We start from the raw sequence: 22,069 nt of genomic DNA, 5'->3' as shown, positions 1-22,069 counted from the left end.
ACAAACTCAAGCAGACCAGCCCAATTTTTTTCTACTGTGGTATTATTACCTAAGAACACTCCAAGGTATTTCACACCATCATTGGCCCATGACAGTGGAGCAGGAAGTCTTGGCACCAAGTAGCACAACGGACCGAGCCAAAGGGCGCTCGTTTTGTTCCAATTTACTTTGGCTGAAGAAGCCTTTTCAAAGAAGAGCAAACAATAACGAACGATGTTAACATCATTGATATCTTGTACGAATACACACACGTCATCGGCGTATGCCAGTACCTTGATGGGCCGTTCAAGCTGGGACAAACTAACCCCTGTTAGTCGACAGTGCAAAGGAACCAGTCGGGGTTCGATGGAGAGAGCATAAAGCAACCCGGAAAGAGGGCAACCTTGTCTCATTCCCTTGTTAATAGACAAAGGTGCAACAAGTTCATTGTTTAACTTAAGCACACTATAAATATTATTGTATGGTATTTTAATATAAGAGATGAAGGTTGAACCAAGTCCAAACCGCTCAAGTTCTTCGAAAAGGTACCGATGGTCAACACGGTCAAAGGCTTTCTCCTGATCAAGGAGAAGTACTAAATCTTTAGGGTTTTCCTTGCACAGTTCAATCATGTCCCTCACAAGGGAGATTCGATCTGTGACCTGCTACAGGACCCCCAATCTTTGATGAAAGGAGGGAAACCACGGGGTAACATCCCTGGGTCAGATTGCGGGAGAGTGTGTCGGAGTGGTGCTGAGGTGTCGTCCACCAGACGGCGGTCTCCTTGGGTTAACCTGAGGCGGTCCCTTTGGGTGGGTGCCTGGAATGTCCTATCCCTAAGAGAGGATGATCACCTGTCTCTGTTATCATCTGAGCTCAAGCATTTGGACATCGGGATTGCAGCTCTCTCTGAGGTTCGGAGACCGGATTGCGGCGAGATAATGGTGGGTGGCTACACCTACTATTGGTCTGGTCAATCTGATGGTTACTATACCCAAGGAGTTGCTGTAGCTGTGTCCAATAAGCTGACCCCAATGATAATTGAGGTAACACCGGTCAACGAGCGTATTATGAGATTAAGGATTCGTCACTCCTTACGTGTCATTTCCCTGGTCTCTGTTTATGCTCCGACTGAGGCGAGTGATCTCACCGTGAAGGATGCATTCTACGCCACGCTGGAGTCTGTGGTTGATCAGTGCCCCAGACAAGATACACTTCTAGTCTTGGGGGATTTCAATGCATTGACTGGAACTGATAGGGATGGTTATGAGGTGTGTGTTGGTCCCTATGGGTCAGGAACTATGAACCAGAATGGCACTAAGTTCCTTGAATTTGCAAGAAGTCATGGACTTAGGGTGGCTGGTTCATGGTTTCAGCGCCCACAAGCTCATCGCTGGACTTGGTATTCCAACGCTGGCGGTGTGGCAAAGGAGATTGACCATGTCCTCATTGACGGTCGTTGGAGGATGATCCAGAACTGCAGGGTCTACCGGAGTGCTCAGTTCCTCAATACTGACCACAGGCTTGTTGTAGCAACTCGAAAGCTGCACCTTAAATCCTGGAGAATGGTACCATCCCAGCCTCGGCTGGATGTTGGCAAGCTCAGGAAAGAGAGAGTAGCTGAGGAGTTTGCGAACAGGCTGAGTGGACATTTGGGGGGTCTGGGTGCTTTGGGGGGTCCTGAAGAGTTGTGGAGCGCCTTTAAGACCACCGTCTTTGATGTTGCCGGTGGATGTCTTGGAGCTCACCACAGGGCAAAGAAGAATTTTGTCTCTCAAGGGACACTGGATACCATTGACCAGAGTCACAGGGCCAGGCTGAATGGCAGAGCTGAGCTGTTCAGGGAGCTGAGGCGTAAAACTGTACGTGCACTGTGGGTGGACAAGGAGGCCTATGTGCGAGGAATCTGTGAGGGGGTAGAGCATCACCTGTGGACACGTGATTCTTGTCCCGCTTACAGGGGAATTCGCGCATTACGTTCATCCAAGCCCATCCCTCGGAGCACTGCAGTTCGAGCAGAGAGTGGTAGGCTCTTGACAGAGGAGTCTGAAGTGAAGGGCCGCTGGGCCGGTTACTTTGAGCGGTTGTACCAGGCTGATCCCCCAACTCTCGAGTTGGACGTCAAGGGTGTTACAATCCCTGTTACTGACCCTCGAATCAACTGTGGTCCACCTTCGCTTGTGGAAACATGGGCTGCGGTGAACCAGTTGAAACGGGACAAAGCTCCAGGGATCTGTGGCATCCATGCTGAACTTCTCAAGGCTGGTGGAAGTGCTGCACTCGTGTCGTTGCATGCAGTTTTGTGCTCTGCCTGGAACACAGGCATCATCCCAACTGACTGGAAGAGGGGCCTTGTTGTCCCTCTCTGGAAAGGGAAGGGTGATCGCCAAGACTGCAACAACTACCGAGGGGTGATGCTGCTCTCAGTGCCGGGCAAGGTCTTTGCTTGGATAATTCTTGATAGGGTTCGCCACCATCTGCTTGAGCACCAGCGTCCAGAGCAGTCAGGCTTTACACCAAAGAGGTCAACGATTGACCGTATCCTTGTCCTTCGTGTCCTCACCGAACGCAGATGAGAGTTTCAGCAGGGGCTGCTTGCAGCCTATGTTGATCTCTGTAAAGCGTTTGATTCAGTGAATCGGGATGTCCTCTGGAGGATTCTTGGTCTTCGTGGGGTGCCACCAAAACTGATCGATCTGATGTCTGAACTCTACTCTGGTACTGAGAGTGCTGTGAAGTGTGGTGGTACCATCTCTGACTTATTTCCAGTTGTTACTGGAGTTCGTCAGGGATGTGTACTTGCCCCCACACTTTTCAGCACTTGTATGCACTGGATTTTAGGGAGGATGTCGGAGAGATCAAGTTGCGGTGCATCGTTTGGGAATGTCAAGATCTCGGACCTTGATTTTGCAGATTATGCAGTCATCTTTGCGGAGACTTTAGACATTCTTATGGAGGCCCTCGAGGTGCTGAATGGGGAGTCGGAGCCGCTTGGATAACGGGTTTCTTGGGTCAAAACTAAGATCCAGGCTTTCGGTGACATCTTGGATGCTGCTGTCCTGTCTGTGTCTGTTTGTGGTGAGGATGTTGAGGTCATGGAGAGATTCACTTACCTTGGCAGTGATATTCATGTCTCTGCTGGCTGCGAGTCAGAGGTCAATAGACATCTGGGTCGGGCCTGGGGAGTCATGGATTCACTGGATCATGGGGTGTGGCGCTGCCGGTACCTGTGCGGGAGGACGAAAGTCCGAGTCTTCAGGTCCTTGGTACTTCCAGTCTTGTTCTATGGATGCGAGACTTGGACTCTGACCAAGGATCTGAGACGGAGACTTAATTCCTTTGGTACCAGGTCTCTTCGGAGAATCCTTGGCTGTCGCTGGTCGGATTTTGTGTCCAACGAGCGGTTGCTGAGAGAGACTCAGATGAGATTCGTTACCTGCATAGTCCGTGAGCGTCAGTTGCGGCTGTATGGATATGTGGCTCGTTTTCCTGACGCTGATCCTGCTCACCAGATTCTCTCAGCGAGGGGGTCTCATGAGTGGAGGAGGCCAGTGGGCCGACCACGTGCCTCGTGGTTGCAGCAGGTTGACCATCATCTCAAGGAGATGGGATGGGCCTGGCATCTGCCTGGGGGATGGCCAGACGGAGGACCCTGGAGTACCGGCGGAAAGTGGACGCAGCGACGCGCTGTTCTGGCACATGCTCCCATACCTGACCTGACAAGGGAGATGTTGTCATAAATGGAACGTTTTCGGACACAGTAACATTGGTCTTCTTTCAACAACGAGGATAAATAAGGAGTAAGTCGCGATGCCAGGGCTTTTGAAAATATCTTATAGTCCGTACATAACAGGGAGATAGGACGCCAATTTTCAATACTCAGCATGTCTCCCTTTTTTGGGATGAGGGTAAGAAGAGCTCGTCGGCAACTCTGAGGTAGCTCTCCAAGCTGGCAGCTTGCGTTCAAGGTCTTAATGAGTTCTGGACCCAATAAGTGCCAAAACTTCTTGTAAAATTTGGTTGCAAGTCCATCCAATCCAGGTGCTTTCCCAATGGCAAGGCCGTGCAGGGCAGTGCCAAGTTCATCCAAGGTGATGGGTCTTTACAGTTGGGAACGCCCATCTTCACACAACACTGGCAGGCCTACGGAGATAGAGCCGACAATGACAGGATTATTTGTTCCATTGAATATATTTTCGAAAAGTATTCCTTCACGAAAAGTTTGATTTCTGATTGTGTAAAGGTAATGGATGAATTTGCCAATCGCAGCTGACAAAGCTGTTTACTGGGAAGACGTTTCTCTAAGGAAAAGAAGTACTTGGTTGGTACGTCTGCCTCATTCAGGTGTCGCACCCTCATCCGAACTTAGGCACCACGTGCTTTCCTCTCGGTTATCTCCTTTAATAAGGACTGTTTCTCAGTTAAGGTTTTTTGTATGTAACTATTATTTTGTCCGATGACTCGTTGGAGTTGTAAAATCTCTAACTGTTATGTAATATTTTCTTCACTTCATGGTCAGCCCTTGTTGAGAAAAACTGATACTGTTGACAGAACCCTTTAATTTGGGTTTTTACTAAATCCAACCATATCAACGGGTTAACGGAACAGCTTAGCTTCTGTTCTAGGAGAGCCGTCCAGAAGGATTCAAAGTCCTGAATGAAGTTGAGGTTTTCTAGTAAACCGTTATTGAATTTTCAGTGAGAGCTCCCTGGACATGGTTTAGAGAGTTGAATAAAGACTCGAGCTGGGGAATGGTCAGAGAAACCAGAAGGCACGATATCGGATTTATAAACTCCATGTAATAAATGAGAATTTACATGGATGCGATCAAGCCTCGCAAGTGAGATGTAGTTGTATAAACAACGACACCATGTATAAGACCGATCAGAAGGGTGCTGCACGCACCAAATATCATAGAGATTATATTTCGCAATGATGTTTGCAAAAAGTTTTGCGGTACATGGTTGGGGTTCCGGCCCGTTCCGGTCAAATGAAGCATTAACAGTACAGTTAAAATCGCCACCAATAATTAGACAAGTCTGCAAATCCAGTGTTTGCAGGAATTTTCTCAGTTCGGCAAAAAAGGGGATCCGCTCGTCATTTTTGCTTGGAGCGTACACATTGAGAATTGTGAACTTGATCTGATTGATAGAGAAGGTCACGGAGGCAAGGTGTCCATCAATAATACTCATAAATTTAAGGCAGGACGGATGGAAGTGTTTCCCGAAGACAAACATGATGCCTGCCTTCGACGTGGAGTTGTTACTGAAGAAACATTCCTTGTCCATAAATAGTCGCCACTGAGCCTGAACAGATCGGACAGCATGGGTCTCTTGTAACAAAGCTATGTCGAGACCGTTGACCTCTACCAACTGTTTAATTTGGATCTTGCGGAGTGGACTACCACCACCATTAACATTTATTGTTCCAATCTTAAAACTGGCCATGAGGAAAATAATAGCTTCTTAGAATAAGATCAGAAGTGGGATAATTGATTAGGATCCCTTTTCGCCTTGGCAACCAGTTTTTTTAAGTGGTGACTGTGTCTGGTGGAAACCGAATAAGTCAAGCTTACATACGATAGCCTGAGCACACTCAAGGAAGGACGGTAGATCTGGAAAGTATTCCGTCAGGTTTATATTGCGTTTCCTTTATGTATTTTGTAAGAAGAGTCTTATTTGTTCAGGGGGGGGTCGGACTTTGACTGGTGAGCTTCTCCACCGTTTCCACCTGACTGTTCCTGTTTGCTTCCTCCAGGTCAGATTCGTCAGAGTCGGTTTTAGTTTCCGAGTCACACAAGCTTGTACTGTCCTGCATATCGATACTGTTGTCAGTATTGACACATGGATCTGTACTGGTTACCAGGTCTATGTGCTCTTCCATTGTGGGAACATCTCCTGGTGAAATAATGGAAATAATCGGGGGAGTTGATGAAACAGAAACACCAGCAGTGGATGTAGCGATATCGCTTCCCTCGACCGTAACAGTGTTATCGACCTCCAACGGCGTGGAGGTATACAGTACTTTGGGGGTCTCTCGTAAAACATCCATTTTAACATTTCCTGCGTTTCCAGCTTCACCACGTGATGAGATGCGAGCAGTAACAGGGTTAACATTTGTTTCACTATTTCCCACTGACAAGGATTCAGGGTTAACATTTGTTTCACTATTTCCCGCTCACAAGGATTCAGGGTTAACATTTGTTTCACTATTTCCTGCTGACAAGGATTCAGGGTTAACATTTACCAAAGTGACAGCAGGATCATCACTAGTGGTCTGTGTATCACAGTCAATGGACTTTCCAATAGGAGAGTTTTTAACAAGTGAAACAGTTTTCTTCACTGCAATAACAGGTAAAGTGGTCTCTGTAAGGGAGACGTCTCTGTCCTCACCGGCAAGTAGGGTAAACTTGTTGGTCGTAGGTACCGGGGTCCGGGTCCATTCCGGGTCTATTCCGGGTAAACATTGCAGAGTGACGTCCGTCACAACTGCAGGAACATTACCGACAGATTCCTCGTTTGTAAATGCTCCTTTCTTCTGGGTTAAACGACCATCAGGTCGTTTTGCTGTTTCGACTATCGGACTGGGAGGACTGGGAGGACTGGGAGGACTGGGAGGACTGGGAGGACTGGGAGGACTGGGAGGACTGGGAGGCCTGGGAGGCCTGGGAGGCCTGGGCCTTATTACCGAACACGGGATTCGCTTCCTTCACAGTCGAGGATGAGGATGAGGATGAGGATAAGGATGAGGATGAGGATGAGGATGAGGATGAGGATGAGGAGGATGAAGAAGAAGAAGAAGAAGAAGACGTATTCTTGTTGATGAGGTTTGTTTCATCGTTCGACGAGGTTGACTTTGGGCAAGATCGTTTCAAGTGTCCGAAATTACCACATTCGAAACATTTCAGGGTGTCAGTGGTTACGTAGACTTGGTAATCATGATTATCAATTTTGAGTTTTAAAACGATGTTCAAGGTTCTTTCAGCGTTCGAGGGAGGAAGCACCACATAAGCTTGTCTCCGAAAAGACATCACATGCTTCGTCCGATCGTCCTGGCTATGTAAAGGTAACATCATGATCTGAGAAACCACAGAACCATAACGAGATAATTCGGAGATCAGTGTCGGATTTTTCAGGAAAGGAGGAGCGTTCGAGATAATGACCTTCACGGCCGGAGTGTCCAGAGGGGAGACGAGCGCGAAATGTCCGTCATCTGTTGATAGTCCGGTTGATACGATTTCATGAACCAGTTCTGTCTCAGACACGAAGATAACCACACGTTTGTTCATTCGTGAGGGGCACGAACTTTGTCAGTACCGACTATGTTTCCCGCAGCGATAACGAGATCCTCGACGCTGACGTCGTCGGGTGCGACACAGACGACACCATGTTTTCTTGTTAATGCTTCAAATGCCGAATAACGGGAATAAGAAGTCATATTTATTAAGGGGGAGGAGGGGCGATGACTCGTGCGGTAATTAAATACGAGCCGAGACAGGTTTCCAAAGAAAATATACACAGCTACAGTGAGGAAAAAACCGATCAGTTGAAGGCCCGGGATGGGCCGCCAACGAAAAGCTATCCACAAAGAAGCTGTGGGCTCTTTCTCTCTCTATCTCGGGGAAAAGGTATGCGAGGAGAAAACAGGGGGATGGGGAGGGGAAGAGATGAACCGAAGGGCAAACCGTGAAATAACAAGGACAGATGGGCGGGGTGACGACGGCGCGAGGGAAAACCAAAGCACAAGGTCTAACGAAGAGGGGAGGGTCGGAGCACAAATAACGATGCGTAGAAGGAAACGAAGGAAGGGAGGTGAAAAACGATGCGAAAGGGATAGAAAGGCGAGAAAACGGGGCATCACACAGATCACAGCTCGCCATGACAGACAGACAGACAGACAGACAGACAGACAGACAGACAGACAGACAGACAGACAGACAGACAGACAGACAGACAGACAGACAGACAGACAGACAGACAGACAGACAGAGAGAGAGAGAGAGAGAAAGAGAGAGAGAGAGAGAGAGAGAGAGAGAGAGAGAGAGAGAGAGAGAGAGAGAGAGAGAGAGAGAGAGAGAGAGAGAGAGAGAGAGAGAGAGAGAGAGAGAGAGAGAGAGAGAGAGAGAGAGAGAGAGAGATTTTTTTTTGTTGTTGTTGTTGAAAACAATGATACTCTTGAAAGAGCTTTGTATTTCAATGAGAAGCAAAAGAAGGACATCAAGTGTCGTCAGTGTCCTTTTCTATGAATATGAAGTGTACAGGAACGTTTGTTTGCGAGACTGTTTCCAGGTGGTGGAATGGTTCGATGGTCCAGTCTGATGCCTGGGGGATCGGTGGTTCAATCGAACCCCGTCCAAGTCATACCAAACACTTTTTTAAACGGTATGTGCTGCTACCTTGCTTTGACACTCAGTGTTTATTAAAAGTATAGAGCACGGAACAACAACAAGAGGTTGATTAAAAAAAAATAATTAGTACAAGCTTCCCAATGGGTCCACCCTCTGCCAAGGCATCTCTCATCCTTCAGCCAGCCAGACTGGAGCTTCTGTGCAAAAAATGTTCCATACAAATAATACATAACTTTATTGGAGGGCTCCTCTCATCAGACCTTGGGAAAAATAACAAGCTGGTCAAACACTTGGAATGTGTCTTGCAATCCTGACAAATCTCACACTCTCCCTATCTCTCTCTCTGAAAGGACCATCTAGTAAACTCTACTATCTGCATTCTTAACAATAGTCTTGATGAAGTTCAGTTACTCAACTCCTGAATCTCACGATCAGCCATGATTTTTCTTAGACAAACAACTTTTCAAAGTTGGCCTCCAAAGCCAGCCACCGATTGGGCGTACTCCATCATACAAAGTCCTTCCCTGGCACTTCTGAACTTCGAGCCACCTACAAGACTTTCATCCACAGCTTGAAGTAGTACTGCTCTACCCTCTGGGCTGGCTCCCCTGCCTCACATCCTGCTCATCTTGACGCTGTGGAAACAAAGGCCTTCAAGATCATTGGAATCTCCTGCAATGAAACTGTCTATGGGATTATCACTTCGCCATCACAGACAGGTCAGTGATCTCTCTGTCTTCGAGCACCTCCTTTCTGATCTTACACCCTCTGCTCTGTCTGTGCTTTGTCCCACCCCAGGTTTCTCCAGGATCACTGCTCACCACAACTCATTCGTTCCTCTTTTTTCCCCACCTGTGGAATCAAATTCCACATCCTCTTCAATCTCATTCTTCCCTCCAGGTCTTCAAGACAGCTATTCGCCATCATCTCAGATCATCTCCAAACAAAAACCATGATCTGCTCAACAGCCTTTACACCCCCAACCCCCAAATCCTTGCAATTTTTCAGCTTTTCCTTCCTAAGAGTTTACTTCTGTATCCATCTTGTGCACCCCATGAGTCATACCCTCACCCTCATTCTTCCCCAACCCTCATTCCTCCCCCCTCCCCTCAGTCGAAGTTCCTTATCCGGGGAAGGATAGGTCGGTAGGATAGCCTGTCTCGCCTTGGTTCAAATCCCAACCCAACAATAAACTGCCATGCTGGAATTACGCAGGCAGGATCAATGGTGGGGAGGGAAGGTTTGGCCCATGTCCTTCACAAACCGGGTCAGGTTTGGCACTCAACTGACGACACACAAGGATACACAAAGAACTTGGATACAGGTGTTATTGTTGTGACATGTGGATTAAAATTGTGACATGTGGAATTGGATTAAAAATGAGGATTTTCGAAAATTTGGCCCAAATTGGCCTCTTGGCCTATGTTGACCTCAAAATTAATAGGTGGTTGAGTTCAGCATTCTAATATGCAAATAGTCTTCAAATTTCAAGTCAATCGGATGAAATTTGAGGATTTTAGAAAATTTTGCCCAAATTGGCCTCTTGGCCTATGTTGACCTTTTGGCCTATGTTTACATAAAAAATCGTAGATAGTTGAATTCAGTGACCTAACATGCATTTTATTTTCAAATTTCAATTTAATTGGATTAAAATTGAGGATTTTAGAAATTTGGCCAATGTTGACCTTACGGCCTATGTTGACGTTTTGACATAAGATAACCTCAAAAGTAAGAGGTGATTGAATTCACTGACCTGATGTGCAAATTTCAAGTCAATCGGATGAAATTTGAGGATTTTAGAAAATTTGGCCTCTTGGCCTATGTTGACCTTTTGGCCTATGTTTACGTAAAAATTCATAGGTGGTTGAATTCAGTGACCGAACATGCATTTTCTTTTCAAATTTCAAGTTAATTGGATTAAAATTGAGCATTTTAGAAATTTGGCCAATGTTGACCTTTTGACCTAAGATAACCTCAAAAGTAAGAGGTGATTGAATTCACTGACCTGATGTGCAAATCCTGTTCAAATTTCAAGTCAATCGGATGAAATTTGAGGATTTTAGAAAATTTGGCCAAAATTGACCTCTTGGCCTATGCTGACCTTTTGGCCTATGTTTACGTAAAAATTCATAGGTGGTTGAATTCAGTGACCTAACATGCATTTTCTTTTCAAATTTCAAGTTAATTGGATTAAAATTGAGGATTTTAGAAATTTGGCCAATGTTGACCTTACGGCCTATGTTGACGTTTTGACATAAGATAACCTCAAAAGTAAGAGGTGATTGAATTCACTGACCTGATGTGCAAATCCTGTTCAAATTTCAAGTCAATCGGATGAAATTTGAGGATTTTAGAAAATTTGGCCAAAATTGACCTCTTGGCCTATGTTGACCTTTTGGCCTATGTTTACGTAAAAATTCATAGGTGGTTGAATTCAGTGACCTAACATGCATTTTCTTTTCAAATTTCAAGTTAATTGGATTAAAATTGAGCATTTTAGAAATTTGCCCAATGTTGACCTTTTGACCTAAGATAACCTCAAAAGTAAGAGGTGATTGAATTCACTGACCTGATGTGCAAATCCTGTTCAAATTTCAAGTCAATCGGATGAAATTTGAGGATTTTAGAAAATTTGGCCAAAATTGACCTCTTGGCCTATGCTGACCTTTTGGCCTATGTTTACGTAAAAATTCATAGGTGGTTGAATTCAGTGACCTAACATGCATTTTCTTTTCAAATTTCAAGTTAATTGGATTAAAATTGAGGATTTTAGAAATTTGGCCAATGTTGACCTTACGGCCTATGTTGACGTTTTGACATAAGATAACCTCAAAAGTAAGAGGTGATTGAATTCACTGACCTGATGTGCAAATTTCAAGTCAATCGGATGAAATTTGAGGATTTTAGAAAATTTGGCCTCTTGGCCTATGTTGACCTTTTGGCCTATGTTTACGTAAAAATTCATAGGTGGTTGAATTCAGTGACCTAACATGCATTTTCTTTTCAAATTTCAAGTTAATTGGATTAAAATTGAGCATTTTAGAAATTTGCCCAATGTTGACCTTTTGACCTAAGATAACCTCAAAAGTAAGAGGTGATTGAATTCACTGACCTGATGTGCAAATCCTGTTCAAATTTCAAGTCAATCGGATGAAATTTGAGGATTTTAGAAAATTTGGCCAAAATTGACCTCTTGGCCTATGTTGACCTTTTGGCCTATGTTTACATAAAAATTCATAGGTGGTTGAATTCAGTGACCTAACATGCATTTTCTTTTCAAATTTCAAGTTCATTGGATTAAAATTGAGCATTTTAGAAATTTGCCCAATGTTGACCTTTTGACCTAAGATAACCTCAAAAGTAAGAGGTGATTGAATTCACTGACATGATGTGCAAATCCTGTTCAAATTTCAAGTCAATCAGATGAAATTTGAGGATTTTAGAAAATTTGGCCAAAATTGACCTCTTGGCCTATGTTGACCTTTTGGCCTATGTTTACGTAAAAATTCGTAGGTGGTTGAATTCAGTGACCTAACATGCATTTTCTTTTCAAATTTCAAGTTAATTGGATTAAAATTGAGCATTTTAGAAATTTGCCCAATGTTGACCTTCTGGCCTATGTTGACCTTTTGACCCAAGATAACCTCGAAAGTAAGAGGTGATTGAATTCACTGACATGATGTGCAAATCCTGTTCAAATTTCAAGTCAATCGGATAAAAATTTGAGGATTTTAGAAAATTTGCCTCAAATTGGCTTGCGGCGAACTTTTCAGTCGACCGAATTTACGAAACTTCAATGCGGGACCGTCGTAGGGTCGGTGACATTAACCTCTAAAAATTTCATAACGATCGGTTGCGTGGTTTTGGCTCGAGGCGAGTGAAAAACAAACGCACGCAAACACACACAAACGGAGGCGATCAACATACTTGTCAAAATAAATAAATAAATTTCCAAGCAATAACAAAATGGACTCACCAATATGCTTGAAACATCTTCGATTTTGCAATTAACAAACAGACAGAGAGGGGTGAAAGCATAACCTCCTTCACCTTCGGTGGCGGAGGGAACAAACTAAAGTTGGAGGCTGTCCGGGGCTTCGTGACGATTCAAAAACAGACCCCTCAGAACAAAACTCGAGAACAATACAACTTGGTAACTTACGCCATGAGTCTCGATCCTTCGCCAAAACGAAGGTGGCTACTTTAAGGGCTCTGTTTCACCTTCTGAAACCCGAATTATGGCGACAACAATCAACGACGTGCACACACATGGGGTCGGCCGAGCAGGCATGGAACACATCGGCCATTTTAAAGCTTGCAGTGTTAGTGCGAGAAAGTTCTGAGGATGTCTGGAGACTCAGGAGCTTAGTAGATTGTCACCATGCAAATGATGAGGTCCTTGGGTTCGAGTCTGAGGATATCTGGAGACTTAGTAGCTTAGTCGACTGTCACCATGCAAATGATGAGGTCCTTGGGTTCGTGTCTGAGGATATCTGGAGACTTAGTTGCTACGTAGACTGTCACCATGCAAGTGATGAGGTCCTTTTGTTCGAGTCTGAGGATATCTGGAGACTCAGTAGCTTAGTAGACTATCACCATGCAAGTGATGAGGTCCTTGGGTTCGAGTCCGAGGATATCTGGAGACTCAGTAGCTTAGTAGACTATCACCATGCAAGTGATGAGGTCCTTGGGTTCGAGTCCAAGGATATCTGGAGACTCAGTAGTTTAGTAGACTATCACCATGCAAGTGATGAGGTCCTTGGGTTCGAGTCCAAGGATATCTGGAGACTCAGTAGCTTAGTAGACTATCACCATGCAAGTGATGAGGTCCTTGGGTTCGAGTCCCAGGTTGAGTCAGAATTTTTTCACATTGGCCCCACGGCAGGAATTTATTCTCAGCCCCTCGCCTCCTCCCCCCAACATGATTCATTCTAAATATAATTATAAACTTGCAGATGATATTCAAACAAGCCCCACATATGACCTACGCCTCAGTATTCAGAATCACCTGAGCCAGGTACGGTGTCTCCCTCCAACTCTTTCTTTGTGCAGAGACACACCCCGGCTTTCTGTCAGGTACTTTTCCAAGCATTTTCGGCTTCTTTTAGAATCTCAGTGAACCATTTTAGGTCACAATCCTTAAGGTGCACGCACTTGGGAAGTCCACATGCCTTGAAAACCTCGATGCATTCTCAGGCAGATTGCGTCATTTTGAAAGTCCCGTGTTGAAAAGAATGGAAAAGTTAGAACGTTCATCTGTGGGAGAGTGAGGAAAGGATGGATTGCTGGAATATTGAGGAAGAAACTTAAATCATAGCTTCACTCATGAGAATTACTCATTTAACCAAACAAGGGAGATACAAACACAATAATATTGACTAACAATGACAAAGTACCTGCACTTGCTCCATTGTACAGTGCATCACCTGATGATAATTGTACCTGGATGATGTGAGCAAACTGGTTTATGCAAACCACATCCACAACACCTTGGAACATATTGTACCAGACCTTGGTATTTGTAAAATGAGTGATAATTTATCATTACTTTGTGAGGAACAAAATTAATGAGTTGCTTTTCCAAAAACTTCGCAACAGTTGCACAAGCGACACGTCCTGCAGACTTGTGGTGTGGCTGGGTGTGAGTCTGTCGGTTGTTTTGTTCCTTTTCTGTAAAATCCCTATTTTCCCCTTCCTCTTCTTCCAGTGTTTCATTGTTCTTGTGTGAGGCTTGTTCACCCCAATGTGTCCTCCCCTCCCCTTGATCTCACTCTGACTCTCACTTCTACTCTTCTGTGTTCTCTTCCATTCTGCTCGAGCTCTTCCGGGAGCCTCGATCGTGCATCCACAAAAACAGAACCGTCACAATATGAGCACACCAGTTCGAATAAAAATAATTGTCGCAGACTGTGAGTTATGTAGCACGATCAAGTGATCGCAAGCTTTATAACCTCCTTCTGATTGATTTGAACCCAAGGACACTGCGAATGTGTGATGACTCTTCCTGGGAAGGGAACAATCAATTGTGTAGAAGTACCGAATTTGATGATTTGACACCATTACCCCAATATGTTACTCCAACAAATGTGTGTGTGTGTGTGTCTCCTCCATAACTGCAAAACCATGAAACCTAACGGCCCCAAACTTTGCAGACACACAAAGGGAAGTCCAAGGGAGTGCATGTGTGAAAATTGGGTGTTTGAGTTCACGAAAACACCCCAGTTGAAGATAATCAAGGGGATTATTTAATTATCCTTTCTCAAGGCTCATCCTCGGTCACCTCGCGGTCCCTCGCTGGGGCTCTCAATTCGCCATTGTTTTTGGCCTGCTCAACAACGACTCGACTTGGAACCGACCGCAACGGCTTCTTCACGATATTTTTTTTTCTTCCATTTTTCACTCATATTCTCGAATGCTTGTTCATCATACTGACGAATCGGTGGATACATTGCAATGCTTATAAACACCCGTAGACGCCAGTGTTCTAGGCTTTCTTTCATTTCCACACATGCCATAACTTCAAGAATTTCTTGATCTCAGCTGAATCACAAAATTTAAACTTCTTTTTTGACTACAACAGCAGTTCAGATGCAAAAATAACCAAAACAGTACATTTGTCCAATTCACACATTTCCTGTGTGGGGAAATAAACTTTAAATAAACTTGTGTACTGAGGTAAAATACTAATTAGTCTAAGAAAAGCCTGATAAAAGTAAATTAAATTGTGCCTTTATTGCCTTATCCATGTTATACTGGGCCACACATGCCGTGACCAAAGGTCGCTGTCTCAAACTCCTTCATCTGTGCCAGATGGAGCCATGACGAAATTAGTTGTTGTTTTCCAACCTGTTACAATGATTATTTCAAACTGGACGTCACATCAGCCAAAACCCCCCCTCTTCTCTCCCCCTCCCCTCTCTCCCTCCACTCTCACTCCCCCACTCTCTCTCTCTCACCCACTCTCTCCCTCAACCCATCTCTCTCCCTCCACTCTCTCTCCCCCACTCCCTCAACCCATCTCTCTCCCTCAACTTCTCTCTCTCCCTCAACCAATCTCTCTCCCTCCCCTCTCCCCCTCCCTCTCTCTCTCTCCCTCCCCCTCTCTCTCTCCCTCCCCCTCTCTCTCTCCCTCCCCCTCTCTCTCCCTCCCCCTCTCTCTCCCTCCCCTCCTCTCTCTCCTCCCCCCCTCTCTCTCTCCCTCCCTCCCCCTCTCTCTCTCCCTCCCTCCCCCTCTCTCTCTCCCTCCCCCTCTCTCTCTCCCTCCCCCTCTCTCTCCCACTCCTCTGCCTCTCTCACCCCTCTCCCTCTCTCACCTCTCCCATTCCTCACCATTTCTCAACCCTCTTCTGCTCTCACCACACTCCTTCTCCACCCCTTTCCCTCTCTAAGCCCTCTCCTGTCAATCTCCTTCACACCTCTCTCCCTCTTTTCCACATCTCCCTCTCTCTCTCTCTCTCTCTCTCTCTCTCTCTCTCTCTCTCTTGCTCCTCTATCTCTCTCTCCCTCAACCTCTCTCTCTCCCTCCCCCCTCTTTCTCTCTCACCACACTCCCTCTCCCTCTCCTTCACACCCCTCTCCCTCTTTTCCACATTGCCTTTCTCACCCCTCGCTCTACCCACCCATTTCAATTTTTTTTTTTTTCTCTCTCTCTCTCTCTCTCTCTCTCTCTCTCTCTCTCTCTCTCTCTCTCTCTCTCTCCCCACCCCTCTCTCTCTCCACACCTCTCCCTCTCTCTCCACTCCTCTGTCTCTCCACTCCTCTCTCTCCTTCACACCTCTCTCCCCTCCCACACCTTTCCTTCCACCACCCCTCTTTCTCTCTCCCACCCCTTTCCCTTTTTCTCTCTCCCCACCACTCTCCTCATCTCTCTCTCTCTCACACAACCCTCTCCACCTCTCTCTCCCACCCCTTTCCCTCACTCTCTTCCACCCCTCTCCCTCACTCTCTCCCACCCCTCTCCCTCACTCTCTCCCACACCTCTCCCTTACTATCTCCAACCCCTCTCCCTTACTATCTCCAACCCCTCTCCCTCACTCTCTCTCCCCCTCCTCTTCCTCTCTCCCACCCCTCTGCCTCATTCTCTCCCACCCCTCTCCCTTACTATCTCCCACCCCTCTCCCTTACTATCTTCCACCCCTCTCCCTCTCTCTCCCACTCCTCTTCCTCTCTCTCTCTCTCTCTCTCTCTCTCTCTCTCTCTCTCTCTCTCTCTCTCTCTCTCTCTCTCTCTCTCTCTCTCTCTCACACCCCTCTCCCTCACTCTCTCCCACCCCTCTCCCTCACACCCCTCTGCCTCACTCTCTCCCACCCCTCTGCCTCATTCTCTCCCACCCCTCTCCCTTACTATCTTCCACCCCTCACCCTCTCTCTCTGTCTCTCTCTCTGTCTCTCTCTCTGTCTCTCTCTCAGTCTCTGTCTCTCTCTCTCTCTCTCTCTCTCTCTCTCTCTCTCTCTCTCTCTCTCTCTCTCTCTCTCTCTCTCTCTCTCTCTCTCTCTCTCTCTCTCTCTCTCTCTCTCTCTCTCTCTCTCTCTCTCTCCCACTCCTCTTCCTCACTCTCTCTCCCACCCTTCTCCCTCACTCTCTCTCCCACCCTTTTCCCTCAATCTCTCACACCCCTCTCCCTCTCTCTCTCACATCCCTCTCCCTCTCTCACACCCCTTTCCCTCTCTCTCACACCCCTTTCCCTCTCTCTCACACCCCTCTCCCTCTTTGTCACACCCCTCTCCCTTTCCCCAACCCTCCCCTCTGTTAAGGACTGACAGTTTAGTTTTAAATTTAAAATGGCTTCCCAATAGTGTAGCATATATGAATCAGATTCAGAGTGAGCCGACAGAAGGGGTGCAAAGGTTGCTGCATCAGCGAGCATGCATGCATGTCAGCAGGCATTTTCCTGGTAGATAGCTTGGGTTTTAAATGCTCCCGCCCGGTTTTATACAGAACCCAGCGGTTAAAAATAAAATGTTGCTGTTTGGGTGCATTTCCTCGCCCTTCCTTTCCGTTCCCCTTGCGTTGCCTTCCCTTCCCCTTACCTCCTCCCAAACCTCCTCTCCTCTCCACCCCAACAAACATCTCCGTGCGGTCTCCATGTGTTGTTTTAACGTACCCCATTTCATTCAATCCCGGATTACCCACTCCCCCCCGCCCCTTCTCCACAAGTCCCACGGCCAAATGCAAGTCGAAAACCCCTCCCTTCATACCTACCTCCTCACAAACCCACTCTCCACCCTCCTCTCTCCCCCATCCTCCTCCCTGTATGTATAATGATGTTTGATGATGAATCTCTCTCCCCACCCCCCCCTTTCCTTAACTCTTCCCCCTTTCCCCACCGTTCCCTCACTGATCCACACCCCCCCTTTCTCACTCCCCTCTTCCTTCCTCTCTCCCTCCACTTTGTCCTCTCTCCCTCTCCTCTGCTCCTAGCTCTACCCCTATCCTCCCTCCTGTCTCCCTCCCCCTCCTCTCTCCTTCCCTCCACCTCCTCTTCTCTTCCTTCCTCTAGTTCCTCCTCTCTCCCTCCCTCCACCTCCTCTTCTCTTCCTTCCTCCAGTTCCTCCTCTCTCCCTCCCTCCCCCTTTGCTTAATATTCCTGTCAGCAAAGTGACAGGTTGCATTATCGAGTTATATGTGAAGGTTTGTGTCTGTGCCAAAAGTTCCAACAATTCTTCAGCCCATGCCTTCCCCCCTCTCCCGCAGTGTCACAAGCACCACCCATTAGCCAGGCCGTGCCTCTCTCTCCAGCAGCCAAGAAACCTGCTCACAAAGCTGCGCCACATTTTGGGATGTCAAAGTGAGTTTCTGTTTGCTGGACACAGTGACGTGTCGCAAATTACTCAATAATCTATGTATACTACATATACATTCTCTGCCAGTCTGGATATTTGTAATTTCAGGGCGTGGCTTCCCCCGTTCATGAAGGGACTTCAAAATCAAATCATCACCATTTTGTTCACTCCGCATAGCTCTTCGCAAAACACAAGAAAAACGCCAAAAAAAATTGAAAACCCACTCCATGGGAGTACCTCCTGTGCAGCTTCCCTTCACAGGGCAGCTCACCGGATGACAGGATTGGGGCAAAGTCTTCAGGACCCCCACTCTTTGAATATCGGAGGAAAATCACGGGGTAAACTTCCCAGGTCAGAATGCGGTCGTGTGTGTCGGGGTGGTGTTGATGTGTCGTCCACCAAACGGCGGTCTCCTTGGGAACTGTGAAGCAGAATAACACTAAGTTCCTTGACTTCGCAAGAAGTCATGGACTTTGGGTGACTGTTTCATGGTTTCAGCACCCACAAGCTCATCGATGGACATGGCAAAGGAGATTGACCATCTGCTCGTTGATGGTCGTTGGAGGATGATCCAGAACTGCAAGCTCTCACGGAGTGCTCAATTCCTCAATACTGACCATCGGCTTGTTGTAGCAACTATTAAATTGCAGCTTCAATCCAGGAGAATGGTACCATCCCAGTCGAGGCTGGATGTTGGCAAGCTCAAGGATGAGAGGGTAGCTGAGGACTTTGTAAACAGGCTGAGTGGGGATTTGGGGGGTCTGGATGCTTTGGGGAATCCTGAAGGGTTGTGGAGTGCCTTCAAGACTACCGTCCTTGATATTGCCAGTAGATGACTTGAAACTCACCGGAGGGCGAAGAAGAATTTTGTCTCTCAAGGGACACTGGATACCATTGGCCAGAGTCACAGGGCCAGGCTGAATGGCAGGGTTAATCTGTTCAGGGAGTTGAAGCATAAAACTGTGCACGTGCTGAGGGTGGACAAGGAGGCTGATATGCGAGGAATCTGTGAGGGGTCGAGCATCACCTGTGGTCAAGTGATTCTCATCCTGCTTACAGGATAATTCACACATTGCATCCTCCAAGCCCATCCCTTGGTGTTCTGCATTTTGAGTGGAGGGTGGGGAGCTCTTGACAGAGGAGTCCGAAGTGAAGGCCCACTGGGCCAGTGACTGAGTGTCTGTACCAGGCTGATCCACCAGCTGTTGAGTTGGATGCCAGGGGTGTTACCATCCACGTGTGGATGTAGGGGATGCTCAGGTCATTTTTGATCGGGGTCACCACCATTGCTGACCCTACAATCAACTGTGGTCCACCTTTGTTTGTGGAAACATAGACCGCGGTGAACCAGTTGAAATGGGTAAAGTTCCAGGGATCTGTGGCATCCGAGCTGAACTTCTCAAGGCTGGTAGAAATGCTGTACTCGTGTCATTGCACACAGTTCTGTGCTCTGCCGAGAACCCAGGCATCATCCCAACTGATGGGAAGAGGGGCCTTGTTGTCCCCCACTGGAAAGGGAAGGGTGATCGCCAAGACTGCAACAACTACCGAGAGGTGACGTTGCTCTCAGCGCCGGTCAAGGTCTTTGCTCGGATAATTCTTGATTGGGTTCACCACCATCTGCTTGAGTACCAGCATCCAGAGCAGTTAAGCTTCACATCAAAGAGGTCAACAATTGTCCATATCAGTGCCCTTCGGGTCCTCACTGAACGCAGATGAGAGTTTCGGCAGGGGCTGCTTGCAGCCAATGTTGATCTCTGCAAAGCATTTGATTCATTGAATTGGTATGCCCTCTGGAGGATTCTTGTTCTTCGTGGGGTGCCACCAAAACTGATCAATCTGTGTGATTCTGATGTGTGAACTGTACTCTGGTGCTGAGAGTGCTGTGAGATGTGGTGGTACCATCTCTGACATATTTCCAGTTGTTACTGGAGTTTATCAGGAGTGTGTACTGGCCTCCTCACTTTTCAGCTCTTGGATGGACTGGATTCTGAAGAGGATGTCAGAGAGAACAAGCTGTGGTTCAACATTTGGGAATGGCAAAATCTCTGACCTTGATTTCACAGATGATGCAGTCATCTTTGCAGAGACTCTGGATATCCTTTGCAGGCCCTCGAGGTGCTGAATGAGGAGTCGGAGCCACTGGGATCATGGGTTTCCTGGGTCAAAACTATGATCCAGGTTTTCAATGACATTTTGGATGCTGCTATCTTGTTTGTACCTGTTTGTGGTGAGGATGTTGAGGTCATGGAGAGATTCACTTACTTTGGCAGTGATATTCATGTCCCTGCTGGCTGTGAGCCAGAGGTCAACAGACGTCTGGGTTGGGCCTGTGGAGTCATGGATTCACTAGATCATGGGGTGTGGCGCTGTCAATACCTGTGCAGGAGGACGAAAGTCCAAGTTTTCAGGTCCTTGGTGCTTGCAATCTTGCTCTACGGATGTGAGACTTGGACCCTGACCAGGTCAGTTTTGGCAATCCTTGGCTATCGCTAGTCGGACTTTGTGTCCAGCGAGCCGTTTCTGAGACAGCTCAAACGATATTTTCTACCTGCGTAGCCCTTGACTGTCAGCTTCGGCTGTATGAACATGTGGCTCGTTTTCCTGACGCTGATCCCACTCACCGGATTCTCTCAGTGAGGGAGCCTCGTGAGTGGAGGAGGCCAATGGGCTGACCACGTGCCTCGTGATTGCAGCAGATTGATCACCATCTCAAGGAGATGGGGATGGGCCAGGCATCCGCCTGGAGGATAGCCAGACGGAGGCCCCTGCCATACCGGTGGAAAGTGGACGCAGCGAAGTGCTGCTCCAGCGCATGGTCCCATATCTGACCTGAGCTGACATAGCTCTGACGCCCCATATTGCTCTCTGGTGTGCATTTGAAGACTGAACCAATGCCTCTATTATCATTAGTGACTGGGTCAAGTGAGGGGTGTACTTGTGCATATTTGGAGAGATGAATGTTCCTGAGAAGAATAAGCTAAGTGATGCGTTTGTGGTATCTCGGGTTTTGGTTTTTGTTAATTTCAGCTCATCTGGAACGTACTTCTGGGGAGCTTATGGGATGGCGTGTCTTCCGGCTGTCCGTCCATCCACAAATACTTTCAACTTCTTCTCTGAAACTACACCAACAATTTTGATGAAGCATTACCAAAACGTTCACCACCGTGTCTGAACCAAAGTTTGTCTATTGCAATAATAATAATAATGATAAAAAATTGGGCCCTAATGTGGTCTACGGAGGTTGCCCCCTAAAATAGGTGTTTGCTTTTGTCTCAGGAACTACACATACAATGATGATGAATGACACCTCGGCTTCCTTTGCAATTTCTCTCAAGGAAAGACCAACACTTTTAAGGGTTATAATGGTCTGTCTGTCTTCCTTTGTTAATTGTCTTTTTCTCACCATTATGATAACAATATACTACTTCCTACAGTGCAATATTGTCCAAATAATGCTTCAGAGGGTGGAGCAACACAGTCTGTTCCACCACTGCTTTTATCCAGACAGAGGGTTTATAACTAAAGGCCCGGTCACACCTTGACGTTTTAGCCAACGTATGCTGATTTTTGAATTTTTTTTCTAAAACGCTGGCACACGTTGAATACGTTATGGGTAAGTTTTGATAACATTGAGAGCACGCTGAAAAACACTGCCATACGTCGTTGTACGTTGGCTTTAAACGTTGTACTTTTCGGTTGTCCTCAAATTTTTTCATGCTTGAAATTTCACGACGTATGCCGGCGTATGACTCACACGTTCCGCTACGCTGGCCACAAGTTGTATGCACGGTCTGCGATCGTTGACAGATGTCAACACATGCTACTTGTAAGTTAATCATAAGTTGAGACACGCCGAGGTAATGTTTAGCGTACCCGAAACTTATTTCTAACCTATGATTAACGTGTTGTTGGCACGTTACGCGATCGTTGCCACACATCGACAGACGTTACTTTTAAG

At 46.7% G+C, this 22,069-nt stretch overlaps 1 long non-coding RNA gene across 1 annotated transcript; it reads left to right on the top strand.

Moving 5' to 3' along the window:
* Positions 1-6,949: 6,949 nt before the first annotated feature.
* On the top strand, positions 6,950-21,628 carry LOC147029245 (uncharacterized). Its single transcript, XR_015057851.1, has 4 exons — positions 6,950-7,044; positions 8,268-8,360; positions 18,020-18,113; positions 21,139-21,628. It is a non-coding gene; the product is annotated as an uncharacterized LOC147029245 (long non-coding RNA).
* Positions 21,629-22,069: the final 441 nt, after the last annotated feature.

The sequence above is a fragment of the Eptatretus burgeri genome, chromosome 4, assembly GCF_056783735.1.
Source record: "Eptatretus burgeri isolate ZD-2024b chromosome 4, Ebu_testis_v1, whole genome shotgun sequence".
In the NCBI taxonomy this organism is placed as follows: Eukaryota; Metazoa; Chordata; class Myxini; order Myxiniformes; family Myxinidae; genus Eptatretus; species Eptatretus burgeri.
This window is presented reverse-complemented; position numbering and strand designations above follow the sequence as displayed.